The sequence below is a fragment of the Apium graveolens genome, chromosome 7, assembly GCF_009905375.1.
Source record: "Apium graveolens cultivar Ventura chromosome 7, ASM990537v1, whole genome shotgun sequence".
Lineage (NCBI taxonomy): Eukaryota > Viridiplantae > Streptophyta > Magnoliopsida > Apiales > Apiaceae > Apium > Apium graveolens.
The window spans coordinates 81,767,865-81,780,141 of NC_133653.1; the positions used below are offsets into that span (position 1 = coordinate 81,767,865).

The window sequence follows — 12,277 nt, forward strand, 5'->3', positions numbered from 1 at the left end:
TCCAATCTAAATACCTCTCGGTCTCTCTCTCTCTAAACAGCTCTCAGACAAGGGTTTTATATTCTTCCTCTCAACTTTCAGTTGAACCGAATCTAATCATCTACCTCAGCTTTTAGTTGAACTGAATCTAATCATCTTACGGATTGGAGATTCAAATAAATTGGGGGTTTACATCAATTGACATCAATTGAATCCATAATCTGAAATGGTTGGTAGATTAAACCACGTCGCTTCTTGTATTATGGCAGCAAATGGTGTCGGCGTCGGCATGGGTCTCCCCGTCGACAAACGCATCATCTCCGATAAGCCCGTAATCTCCTCTCTCTCTGTCTCCACCATCTCTCTCTCTCCCCCTCCCTCCCCCCCTCCCCCATCTCTCCCCCTCTAATAATGTATATTTCTGTTTAATTAATACGATCTAATTAGAAAACTGAAATTGGGCATTTTTGAAATCCTAATTAGAAATATTTTTTTCCCGTTGTTGGAAGGCAGCCATAAATTGAACGCGTTGCTCAAATTCTGGTGCATTCAGACCTGGTTAATTCTCTTTTGCTTGCTGATTCTGATGAAAGACGTAATGATGTAAGTTTAGTTAATTTGATTTTAGATTAGATGCCTTCAGATATATCAATCGACACAAGGATAGAACAACCTACTTTCGGAAAGGTGCTTTTGGGGAGTAGAGGGATGTTTGTGGATAGATATATGTACTCAATATGTGTAGTATTATTATTTGCCTATACATTTTTCTTAAATATCCTCTTTATCCTGGCACTGACATGCTTGAATCTTAAGAATTAACTTTTCTTAATAGCATCATTTATTAGAATTTAATTGAGATTGGACTAGCCATTAGATATGGTTTATTTGATCATTTGTATTCGGTACAATTATGTACAAATTATCAGGTGCAATTTTATTTATGATCTCTGCGTTAGTTCAGGGGACTAATGTGGAAGGAGGAGTTGGAATTAAGCTTTGTGGACTTCATGAAGGATGGGGCACAGTGGCTGGTGGATAACACTGACATAAAACTTGATGGTAAGTAGAGATGCCATCAAATCATTTCATCACTTTGGTAAACGTTTGCGGTTTAATAAAATTATCCAGTACTTGGTTATTTAAAGATATTTCAATTCATATATATAGTTCGTATCTGAAGTTTTTCTCTTTTTCGCATTAAGTTCTTATCTGAGCTAAACAATTATGTGGCTTACAGTCTTATCTCGTATAGTGCACAGTACAAAATATACGTCTTCTGCTAACAATGCATACTTATGTTGAAAAAGAGTGGTGTTACTTGTGTACTAACACAATTCTTCTGTTCTGGAACTCAGGGATTGATTATTTATCTGTTGCTGCTTTTGATGATATTATTTCTGCTCACATTGTTTACCTTGAAAGAAGATCTTTATTGCTGGTATAAATTTGGGCAAACTACACATCACTTTACTATATGAATAATAGACTTGCATAGTTCCCTGTCTCTGTTTGACACACACAAACACAAAGTTGTGATACACATTTTCTTTTATACAAGTAAAAAGTATTTGTAGCTGGCACAATTTATCTTTAAATATGTATCTATATGCTATGGGGACTCTGATTCCATCACTTTGTAAAGCTAATTAGAAAAGACAACCACCGGTAGATGCATTATGCTTCACTATCTTTGATGTGCCCTTGAAGTCACAAGCTTCCACATCTTCATTTTTAATCTGAAAATAATTGTTAAATGTATACGATGCCTTATGCGCTTCATCCAAATTGCTGCATGATCCTCCATCCTTCAAGCTGGTATAATCACCCATTGTACATGCATATTGTACATTGGATTCTGCATCCTTAGGATTCTTGACTTTGTCGGTGTCCAACACACACCATTGCTGCTCAAGATACTGCACATTCTTTGCTGGCATTTTATCGTTCCCGTTTCCTGTAAAGTCTAGTGAGTACTTTGGTTGTCCGTCGTATCTAAAAATCCCCCAATGGCGCTCAAATGGGCCCAGGGCTACACTTTTTAGATTTTCATCCATTAGACTGAAAAGGTAGCACTCAATGTAGCCAGGATAGAGAGGAGTTCCTTTGTTAGTTGCCATTTTTTCTGAAAAATCGGTCGTAGAATTTTTTAGCCATCTTGGCATTAGCAGTTGGCTTTTTTCAAAGACCAATAAAGAGTATCAATATTTGCATCAAACATGTTGTTGTAGCTAATGTTTTTGTCTTGAACAGGTTTGGCCCCTTCATCGAAGAAAGCAAATTGGACAGGAAAATCTGGGTTCTGGTAAAGACTCAGAAAAGGGTAGATGTTAACAAGGAACATAGAGTCGTTGTCACTGAGAAATTTCGCAATTTTACCTATAATGTCTTTGATGTCGCTGCGAAAATGACCATCACATGGAACACCTGAACCTCATTCATATACATCAACATTTTGTGGGGTGGTTACTTTTATATTATTATGGCCAGCTTCATTCAAAGCCTTTTGAATGTTTTCCATAGCAGGTAACAATGTCTTTAGGTTAGAACCATTATAGGCTTTTAAGAACAGTTCATTTCCTACAGCAACAGACCTGGAAAATCATTGAAATAGATTCATCAGATTTCTATATGACAGAAGATATATAGCTCATATCCGCTAGGAGAATGTTTTATTTAATGATCTTTGGAGTTTATCCTGATTCTTATATTCATTTCTGTTCTTGTGGTCATTTTTTTGATTGATTTGATACTTGATTAAATGTCCTGTGATTATTCTTCAATTCAGTGTATGTGTGTAAATTCTGGGTACACTACACTGTATAAAGATTCTCAAAATATTAATGCTTTATTTTTACACCCCTTTTTCTTGATTTTCTTGATATTTGTTTAGTGCCCATTTGTTTTTGTTTTTAATTATTATTGAAATTTGTTTGTGATATTGATGAGTTTGTGTAGGTCTCCAGATGGGTCTGGCTTTCTTACCTCTACTGATAATAACACTTTTCATGGCTTCACCTTGTAAGTACACTTGTAGCCTCTTTCATATGAACTGAACACACACAATTGGGTATCAACACGAATGATCTTGTCAATTTTCAGGGTCCAAAGTTATTTTACATTTCTGTTACGCAGCATCCTTCATTTAAATAAATTTTTTATGCATAGCAGACCGGGGCTGTGCATCCGGACCAAATGCATTTCTAGCCGTGTTGGGAATTATGAAAAATGTGGACAAGATACGCGAACAAAGAGGCTTTAGGTCACCAGGGTTTTGGGTCTAATTAAATGATCTCTCCCGGGAAATAATTTTAACGCCCTTTTCGGGGCCTTGCCATAGTTCATAATAATATGAGAACACATATATTGTGTGTCTTGATTGTTTTTATATGTTCATATATATATTTGGATTTGCTGGATAGATGTAAACTGAACTTAACATCATTGACTCACAGGAAGGCAGAGGTAACTTGGAGTTAAAATTAGAGAAGCAGATGAGACGCAACATGATGTTAGCGGTTCAAAGCCAGTTACTGAGATTTTGATGATTAGTTAAAAGTCGGTGCTTTTAATTGTAGTGATAAGGGTGCATTTGTATTAGCCAGTTAGCTTGTCTTGTTATTTATACCTAGTTAGAGGTACAAGGTTGTATTATTTTTGGTTATTTTGTTGACTTGTATAAAAAACAGGTTTGTGGCATGTTCAATTTACAAACAAATTTTGTCAATTTTGTTTTAGAAATTTGATATATTAGGTACTTCAATGTTACAAAAAAATTGGTATAATATAATACCAATCATTATAAAACTCTTACAGTAGGAAAAAAATGTTACAATGCTTTTGTGGCCCGCGTGTGGGGCCCACAGGTGGGGTCCACATGTAGGGTCCATTTTTTTTACAAATTCTAAGTACAAAGGTAACATACATAGTATGATACTATAGACATACTTTGATGTTACCTTTGAAGCCTATTGTAACATAAAATTCAATGTTGCAGCAGGGTAAAGGGGATGTTACCTTAGGGGCCAAAGGTAACTCGAAAAAAAACAACTTAATTTTTATGTTACCTTAGGGCTTTTTCTGGCTGTGGTAACACTTTTTTGGGCCTGTTGTAACATTTTCTTGGTGTTGCTGTAGGCCATTTATGGTGTAATGCACCCTCCAGAACAGGTTATTGGTGATATTTCTGATGGTCTCAAGACAAGAAAAGGCACTGCAAATTTTTGTGCTTATGCTGCATTTTTAGCTCAAGAGGAACCCAAGAATGTCAAAGAAGCACTTGAAGATGAAAATTGGATCACGGCTATGCAAGAAGAACTCAATCAATTCGAACGATGTGATGTTTGGGAACTGGTCAAGCCACCAAAGGATGCTTCAATCATTGGTACAAAATGGATTTTCAAAAATAAAGTGGATGAATTTGGTACTGTTACTCGAAATAAAGCAAGGCTCGTAGCACAAGGGTACAACCAACAAGAAGGCATTGACTTTGATCAAACTTATGCTCCAGTAGCTAGATTGGAATCAATTAGGATGCTTCTTGCTTATGCATGCTACAAGAAGATCAAGCTACATCAAATGGACGTCAAAAGTGCTTTTCTTAATGGAATTCTGGAAGAGGAAGTTTATGTTAAGCAACCCCCTGGTTTTGAACATGAACAACATCCGGACTATGTTTACAAGCTCAAGAAGGCATTATACACTACACCATAAATGACCTATTGCAATGGTTTGATCAAGAATGTTACAAAGTTATGTTACATTAGATATGCTCACAGTAGCCTAATGCAACATAGGACTTCTCATGTTAGCATATGCGTTGGAATATGTTACCATAGTTTCAAAGTGTTACATACTGTAACATCAAAAACTTATGTTACAATAGGGTATTAATGGACAAAATATTATCATTTTACAAATAATTTAATATATATAATTGCTTGACTTCAAAATTAATCAATTTTTATAATATAATTAAGCAATAATATAAAAATATAACTTCGATCAAATAATTAAATATTATATATTTATTTTTAATTTTAAAGTAATTGCAAATTTAAAATCTATTATAAGCAATTTTTAAAACAAAAGTATAATAAATAATCATTATATTTGATTTTAAAATTAGTTAATTTTGATAAAATGAAATTTATTGTTTAAATTTATAAACTGTACTAAAAAAAGATTTTTTATTAATACAAAAGTTGAATACTATTTATAATTAAAATATTATTAAAAATATAAAACTAAGGTAAAATTTCAATTTTTGGATATTGGTTCAGGCGGGCTAAACTTGACAAGCGGGCTATCTTCTTTTGACAGGGCGGGTTAAAATTTCATCAAATCAAAACACTCTCTCTCAAAACCTACCTACCTTCTCTTATTCTTCTCTGGTCACCTCTCTCTTAACTCTCTCCGGTTCTCATTCTCTCTCACATATCTTTTAATTAAAGTCGATTTAATTTAGTTAAAAGCTACGTTTTTACAGATCCATGGCAATGGAGACTACTTGAACTAATTTGAGCCTCAAACAAAGCTAGGGATTTATGTTTGAATTTGGGGTTTTTGATTTTTTGTTCTTTTTTTGTTAAACTCTATTTGTTCTTGTACTAATTTGATTTTCTCTCTTTATTCCAGGACTAATTAGGGGGCGAATTAGCTTCGGGGTGGAATCATTAGTCGTGTTGTTAAGTTTGTTGGATAATCTTATCTCTAATCTGTTTATTCCTCTATTAAGTGGATCCATGTTTTATGACCTGTGAGTTATCTCCCTCTTTTATTTCTCTTTTTTTTGTTATTCATGTGATTATAGTTTTAGTATGTATAATTTTTAATACAATAGTTAAGTGCTTTACTAGTATAAATTTATGTTGCGATTTCATTATGAAATTGTTAAGTAATTATGGAATGGGATAATACTGAGGATTTTGTTGTTCAAGTGAATGAGATTATGATTGTATTTATTTGTAATTTTCTAATTTATCCTCGATTAATTATTTTGTTTCTAGAATTTATAGTGTATGTATAATTTAGTTGAAAGTAGAGCGATTGTCATCGGATTTTAGTGGTATTGATTTCGATAAAATTGGATAAATTAGCTTCATTTGTATATAACATCCTATCACTGATTTTGTGAATCAGATTCCTACCGGAAGATTTAGCAATGGTCGCCTTGTCACTGATTTTGCCGGTAATTAATCTTGCTAGCCAGTACCTACTTAGCACAAAAAATTTCGCTTTATTACATATCTACTGCTATATATTGTATCAGTATTTTTTTTTTAATTTGGTGAACTTGTTTGCTTAGCATCTTATGCTGGTGTGAAGGAAAATTTGCCACCATATTTGGATTCTAGGCTTAGCATGGATGAGCTTATGACTGGTGTTAGCTTCGCCTCTGCTGGCTCTAGATTCAACCCTCTCACGGCCAAATTAGACGTTCGTCTCTTCTGACATATCCAAAAATTGTTCATGCATTATGCATACGAGTGTTATTTTTAGAACACGGCTTAATTCGGATTCTGAAATAAATTTGCAGGGTACAATTTCGATGCCAAAACAAATGGAAAATTTCAAAGAGTATAAAACAAAGGTTGAAGTAGTGATTGGGACAGAAAGAACTGAAGCTCTGATAGAGAAGACTGTTTATGTAATCAGCGCAGGTACAAACAATTTTGTTGTCAATTATTATGGTGCCTCTGGTATACGAAGATATAGCTATTCAATTCCTGGCTACTCCCAATTCTTAGTCCAATAAATTCAACAGTTTATAGAGGTCAGTATTTACATAACAGTATTATATATATGTGGGTTAATATTAATCAGCATGCATGTCTGCTTTGATAGTTTGCAACTTGCAACTGCAAGTAGCAACAATTCTGCAGGGTTGTACATGGATAATATTGTTATTCTTACATGATAAATGTTACAACGTATGTTCCAACTTTTTCCATGCATACATGATCACTTAATAGTTCTCACTTTTAGGTCGAACATTATTGCATAGAGCTGAATTGAATAACCTATTTGTATCAGAGTCGTGGATACTTACACATGTGGTCGACATGCATCCATGGAACTACAATTTACTACTGATAGAGACAGAGTGTCTAGATCGATGTATTACATATTTATCTTGTTTATATTTATTGTTTATAACTTAATTACGTACAACACAATATATTCGGTGTAAACTTATAGTTGATAATTATGATGTGGTAGAAATAACGTTGGAGCTTTGTAATTGGATATATGTTGTGTGTTTTTATGTACATGTAAATGCTGAAATGATTGCTAGATTGGTAGTTTAATTATAGCAGTAGTTAATCAGATATGCTATCGGTAATGTATATATATATATATATCTTCTTTACTATGTTATCATGTTTTTGTTCATTTTGTGAGTTGATTTAGATGGATATAGGGACTGTTGTGGTTTGTTTTTGTGTGTATAATTTAGTTGATATTAGAGTGATGTCAGATTGTGTTGTGGACCTTGCGGCGGTATCTTTTCGGATAATTTATATAAATGGGCTGATTTGCTTGTATTTGTTTTCGTGCTCGCGCGCTTTTTATGTAGATATAGATATTTTAATGATTGTAGGACAGCGGGTTAACTTCTAGCAATTAATCAGAAAGGGTAGTTCAATTGATTTAAATTCGGAACGGTAGTTGCTAATATTGCATATAAAATTATTGTGTAATTTCTTTGTCTAAAGAGGATAAAGGAAATAGTTATGTTACTTAAATTACAAGTTTTGCATTAGCTACTAGTACACAGGATTGTCGACTCAGAGAACTTTTGAGGATGCCGTTTTGTGATGAATTATGTGGATTTTTAATTTTTTTGCAGTTTGGAAGGAAGGAAAGGAAAGCAACTGTAGCCCCAACTGTCATTCCTGACCCAGATTACCGGATACCAGTTGTTTTACTTGGTCTGTGTGTTAAATGTATTGGATTTTTTACCAGTTAAATGGCTAAATAAGAGTTCCTGTGATTCTTTTTACTTCATTATATGATAGCAAATGATGGATAGAGCTGGGCAGTTGTTCTTAATTCTTAATTCGACTTTCAGCTCAAATATATGGCAAACTTAAGTCTACTAAAGTTCAGGCTGACATTCAATATCTCTTTATATTGGTTATTCCAAAAGTTATAGTTTTCATAATAATTTGCTTGATGTTGAAACCTTTTGCAGTCCATAGTTCAGTGTGTTCAGTTGGATGGATCTATGATTATGAAGGCAAGAGATGCTACCATCACAAGATTTACCGAGGATCCAGATTGCGAGCTTGAAAGCAGGAGGGGTTGCACTTAATATCATAGTGGCATCACTATTTTTTACCCATCTTCTTTTGCGTACTCCAAGTGTTTTCGTACTAGATATCAGATGTTTATTTATCGTACGCTAGACTATAGACTATGTACCTATTTTTTGGATTATATGGAGTTGACGGTGAAATATGTGAAAACTAAAGTAGTATTTGGTGGGGATTTGTGAAAACTGATTTGAAGTTTGGTGGTTCAAATTGTTTATTTGTTGACTTGTATGAAAAACAGGTTTATGGCATGTTGAATTTACAAACCATTCATGTCAATTTTTTTTGAAAAATATGTTACATTAGGTACTAAAAATGTTACAAAGAAATTGGTATAATACAAAACATTACTGTTACAATATGCATCAAAGATAACATTAAAGTATGTCTATAGTATCACATTATGTATGTTATCTTTGCAAACAAATGTGGGCCCCACTGGTGGGCCCCATTTTTTTTGAAAATTCTAAGTCCAAAGGTAACATACATATTGTGATACTATAGACATAGATTGATGTTACCTTTGATAGCTATTGTAACACAAATGTGAATGTTACACCAGGGCAAAAGTAATGTTACCTTAGGGGCCAAAGGTAACTCGAAAAAAAGCAACTTAATTTTTATGTTACCTTAGGCCTTTTTTTGGCTGTGGTAACACTTTTTTGGGTCTGTTGTAACATTTTCTTGGTGTTGCTGTAGGCCATTTATGGTGTAGTGATATGGCTTAAAGCAAGCACCAAGGGCTTGGTACAAGAGGCTTAGTAAGTTTTTGATCAAAAATGGCTTCATTCGAGGTAAAATTGATCGTACTTTATTTACTAAGCAAAATGGTAATGATATTTTGATTGTCCAGATATATGTAGATGATATAATCTTTGGATCCACTAATGATTCTATGTGTGAGTGGTTTTCTAAGTGTATGAGCAGTGAATTTGACATGAGCATGATGGGTGAGCTCAATTATTTCTTGGGGCTCCAAATTAAACAATCTAAAGATGGAATTTATGTGCATCAATCAAAATATGTCAAGAATTTGCTGACCAGATTTGGTTTTGACAATGTCAAGCCAAAATCTACTCCAATGAATCAAAATAGCAAGCTGACATCGGATGAAAAAGGTAAAGATGTTGATATCAAGAAGTATAGAGGTATGATTGGTAGTCTTTTATATCTTACTGCTTCTCGGCCAGATATTATGTATAGTGTTTGTGTATGTGCTCATTTTCAAGCTAAACCTAAGGAATCACACTTAAATGCAGTTAAAAGAATATTTCGATATTTAAGTGGGACTATTAATCTTGGGTTATTTTATCCTATTACAAGCACATTTGATCTTGTGGGGTATAGTGATGCTGACTATGCAGGTTGTCAAACTGATAGAAAGAGCACAAGTGGTGTTTGTACATATTTAGGACAAAGTCTCGTATCTTGGCAAAGTAAGAAACAAACTTCAGTTGCATTATCCACAACAGAAGGTGAGTATTTGGCAGCTGGTAGCTGTTGCTCTCAAATTTTGTGGATGATTCAGACTCTACGAGATTTTGGAATCAAGTGTGGCAAAGTTCCAATCTATTGTGACAACACTAGCACCATCAACATATCAAAGAATCCAATTAATCACTCAAGAACAAAGCATATTGATGTTCGTCATCATTTCTTGAGAGATAATGCTGCCAAAGGTAAGATTGAATTAGTTTTTGAATCTACTGAATATCAATTGGCAGATATCTTTACAAAACCCCTTGGCGAAGCAAGATTTTCTACCATTCGAAGGGAACTTGGCATGTGTAGTGTATAATGGCAAGCTATCTTTGGAAATTTGGTAATGTTAGCTTACTATCATTTTTCATGTTAGCTTACTATGATTGGTTGTTTAAATGATATTTTTGTGATTAATTTTGTTTTATATGTCACTATCTGTTTAATTATGTTTAAATATTTGCATGATTTGCTGATTTAATTGTTAAATGATAAAAATGCTAATTGTGGTGTTTTAGATAGATTTAAACTGTTTTAATGATAAGTGTTAGATTTTAGGATATGTATAATTTGTTTTTAATTTTTTTATCCTAAACTCTCCCCTAAATATCATTCAAAGAGCACGGGTTAGGGTTTTATTTCACCGCGACTCCACTTTCTCTATCTATCACCGCTTCATTCATTCAAGCTCACCAGTTTAGTTCCACTCAAAATGGTTCGTACTACTAGAAATTCTGGTATTCTGGGCAAGCGTACTTCCTCGAAGACGGATACTGCAGTTGTCGATTTGGGTCACGAGAGTGATGAAGAAGTCTCTCACACCCCTGATTCGAAGAAACTCAAGCAATCTTTGGCATTTGATTCTCCTGATCTCCAACAACGATTCACTGAAAATGCTTTGGATGTTCGTTCTATTATCCCTGGTATCCCGATTGTTGGTAAGCTTTTTCAAAACTCCAGAGCCTTACTTTTGTTTCAGAATTTGGGTATGGATTCTTTTATCATCGAAATGCCTAAGGTCTACTATCCTGATTTAATTCATGAATTTTATGCAAATTTGATTGAAGATAAGTATGGAAACTGTATTACCACTGTGCATGACAAGAAAATTAGGCTTAATCCTCCCATTTTAAGTTCTATTATCAAGTTTGAGAATCCCTCTGAGATTGATATTTTTACTGGAAAAGGATATGTGTCATTCCCTGATTTCTCTGTGATGGATCAGTTTAAGTTGTTATTAGGATCTGTTAATGATATTGAAGAAAACCCTCAGCCCCCTTCCACTAGTCAAGTATCTCCTATGGCACATTTGTTGTTTAAAATCTGTAGGGCTAATATTTGTCCTAGGGGTGGGAATAAATCAACCTTTAGTTGTCAAGATGTTACTCTGGTTTCTATGCTTCTAGCTGGCAGGGCTTTTGATCTATCAAATCTGGTTTTAAAAAATATGATTGCTGCTGTTAATCAGAAAAAGATTGGACTTCCTTATGGTTTAATGCTTATCAAGGTATTTGAATTCTTTAAGATTGAACTTAAGAGTGCTGTTAAGGTGAGTGTTAAAGAAGTTTTGGATGCTAAAGTGTTAGCTCAGTCAAATTTACAAATTGATAATGGAGAGTTAGTTAGGATTTTGCCTACCATTGTTCTTGAGTCTCCAGCTGTAACTGAGCCTTCATCTTTTTCTCCAACTGCTGAGATGATGCACCTGCTTAAGGGTATTCAAGAGGACAATATTCTGCTTTTTGGACATATGGATGCTACTACAGAGCAAGTGAATCAGCTGAAGACTGAGATTAAGGGATTGAAATATATTATGCTTAACTTCATGTCTGCTGCAAAACCTTCAGCTTCTCAGTCAAATGCAGATTTAGACACTGACTTGGATGATCTTGTGGATGCTGCTGAAGACTTGGAACAACAGGAGAAGCAAGATGAGTTTCTTTCACCAAAAGAGAATGCAGCTGTCAATTCTGCTCAGGAAGACTAATCTGTTTTTGATGATATAAGGGGGAGAACTTAGGAGAATTTAATTTCTTTTAATTAACTAACTACAGGAAGCTCAATGAGGTGACTACCTTTTTTTACTAACTACAGGAAGCTTCCAAAATATAATGTTGCTGCAACATTACAGGTCAGTCATTCTATGAACATTAATTACTATGATATTGAGCGTTTTGCATTAATCTACAAGAGAAGTTATTGCTACCTCTTGATCAAGTTATGAACCAGTATGTTTCTCTTATATCAATGTCTAGTGTGCTGGTAATAGAAGGACTGCCATGAGCAAAACCTATACAGTCAAAGGAGTTTGATAGGATATTGCTGCTATAGAAAATGGTAAGAATCCTTTATTTTTATCATAGCTCTCAAGATTTATTGATACCGAATGGAGATAGATTAGGTTAATGATAAGTAAATAGCTTAAAATTATCAGTACAATATAGTGTGCGGAAGATATGTAAACATGTAAGAGACAGAGTGAAACCAAGGGCTACCTCATC

The 12,277-nt window shown here is 34.1% G+C and overlaps 1 long non-coding RNA gene and 1 pseudogene across 1 annotated transcript; one reads left to right on the forward strand and one right to left on the reverse strand.

The window, feature by feature from the left end:
• Positions 1–1,628: 1,628 nt before the first annotated feature.
• On the reverse strand, positions 1,629–3,026 carry LOC141673797 (glucan endo-1,3-beta-glucosidase 8-like; annotated as a pseudogene).
• Positions 3,027–5,308: 2,282 nt separating this feature from the next.
• On the forward strand, positions 5,309–8,539 carry LOC141675221 (uncharacterized). The gene is made up of 6 exons (XR_012555943.1): positions 5,309–5,737; positions 6,121–6,169; positions 6,287–6,417; positions 6,518–6,641; positions 7,832–7,913; positions 8,177–8,539. It is a non-coding gene; the product is annotated as an uncharacterized LOC141675221 (long non-coding RNA).
• Positions 8,540–12,277: the final 3,738 nt, after the last annotated feature.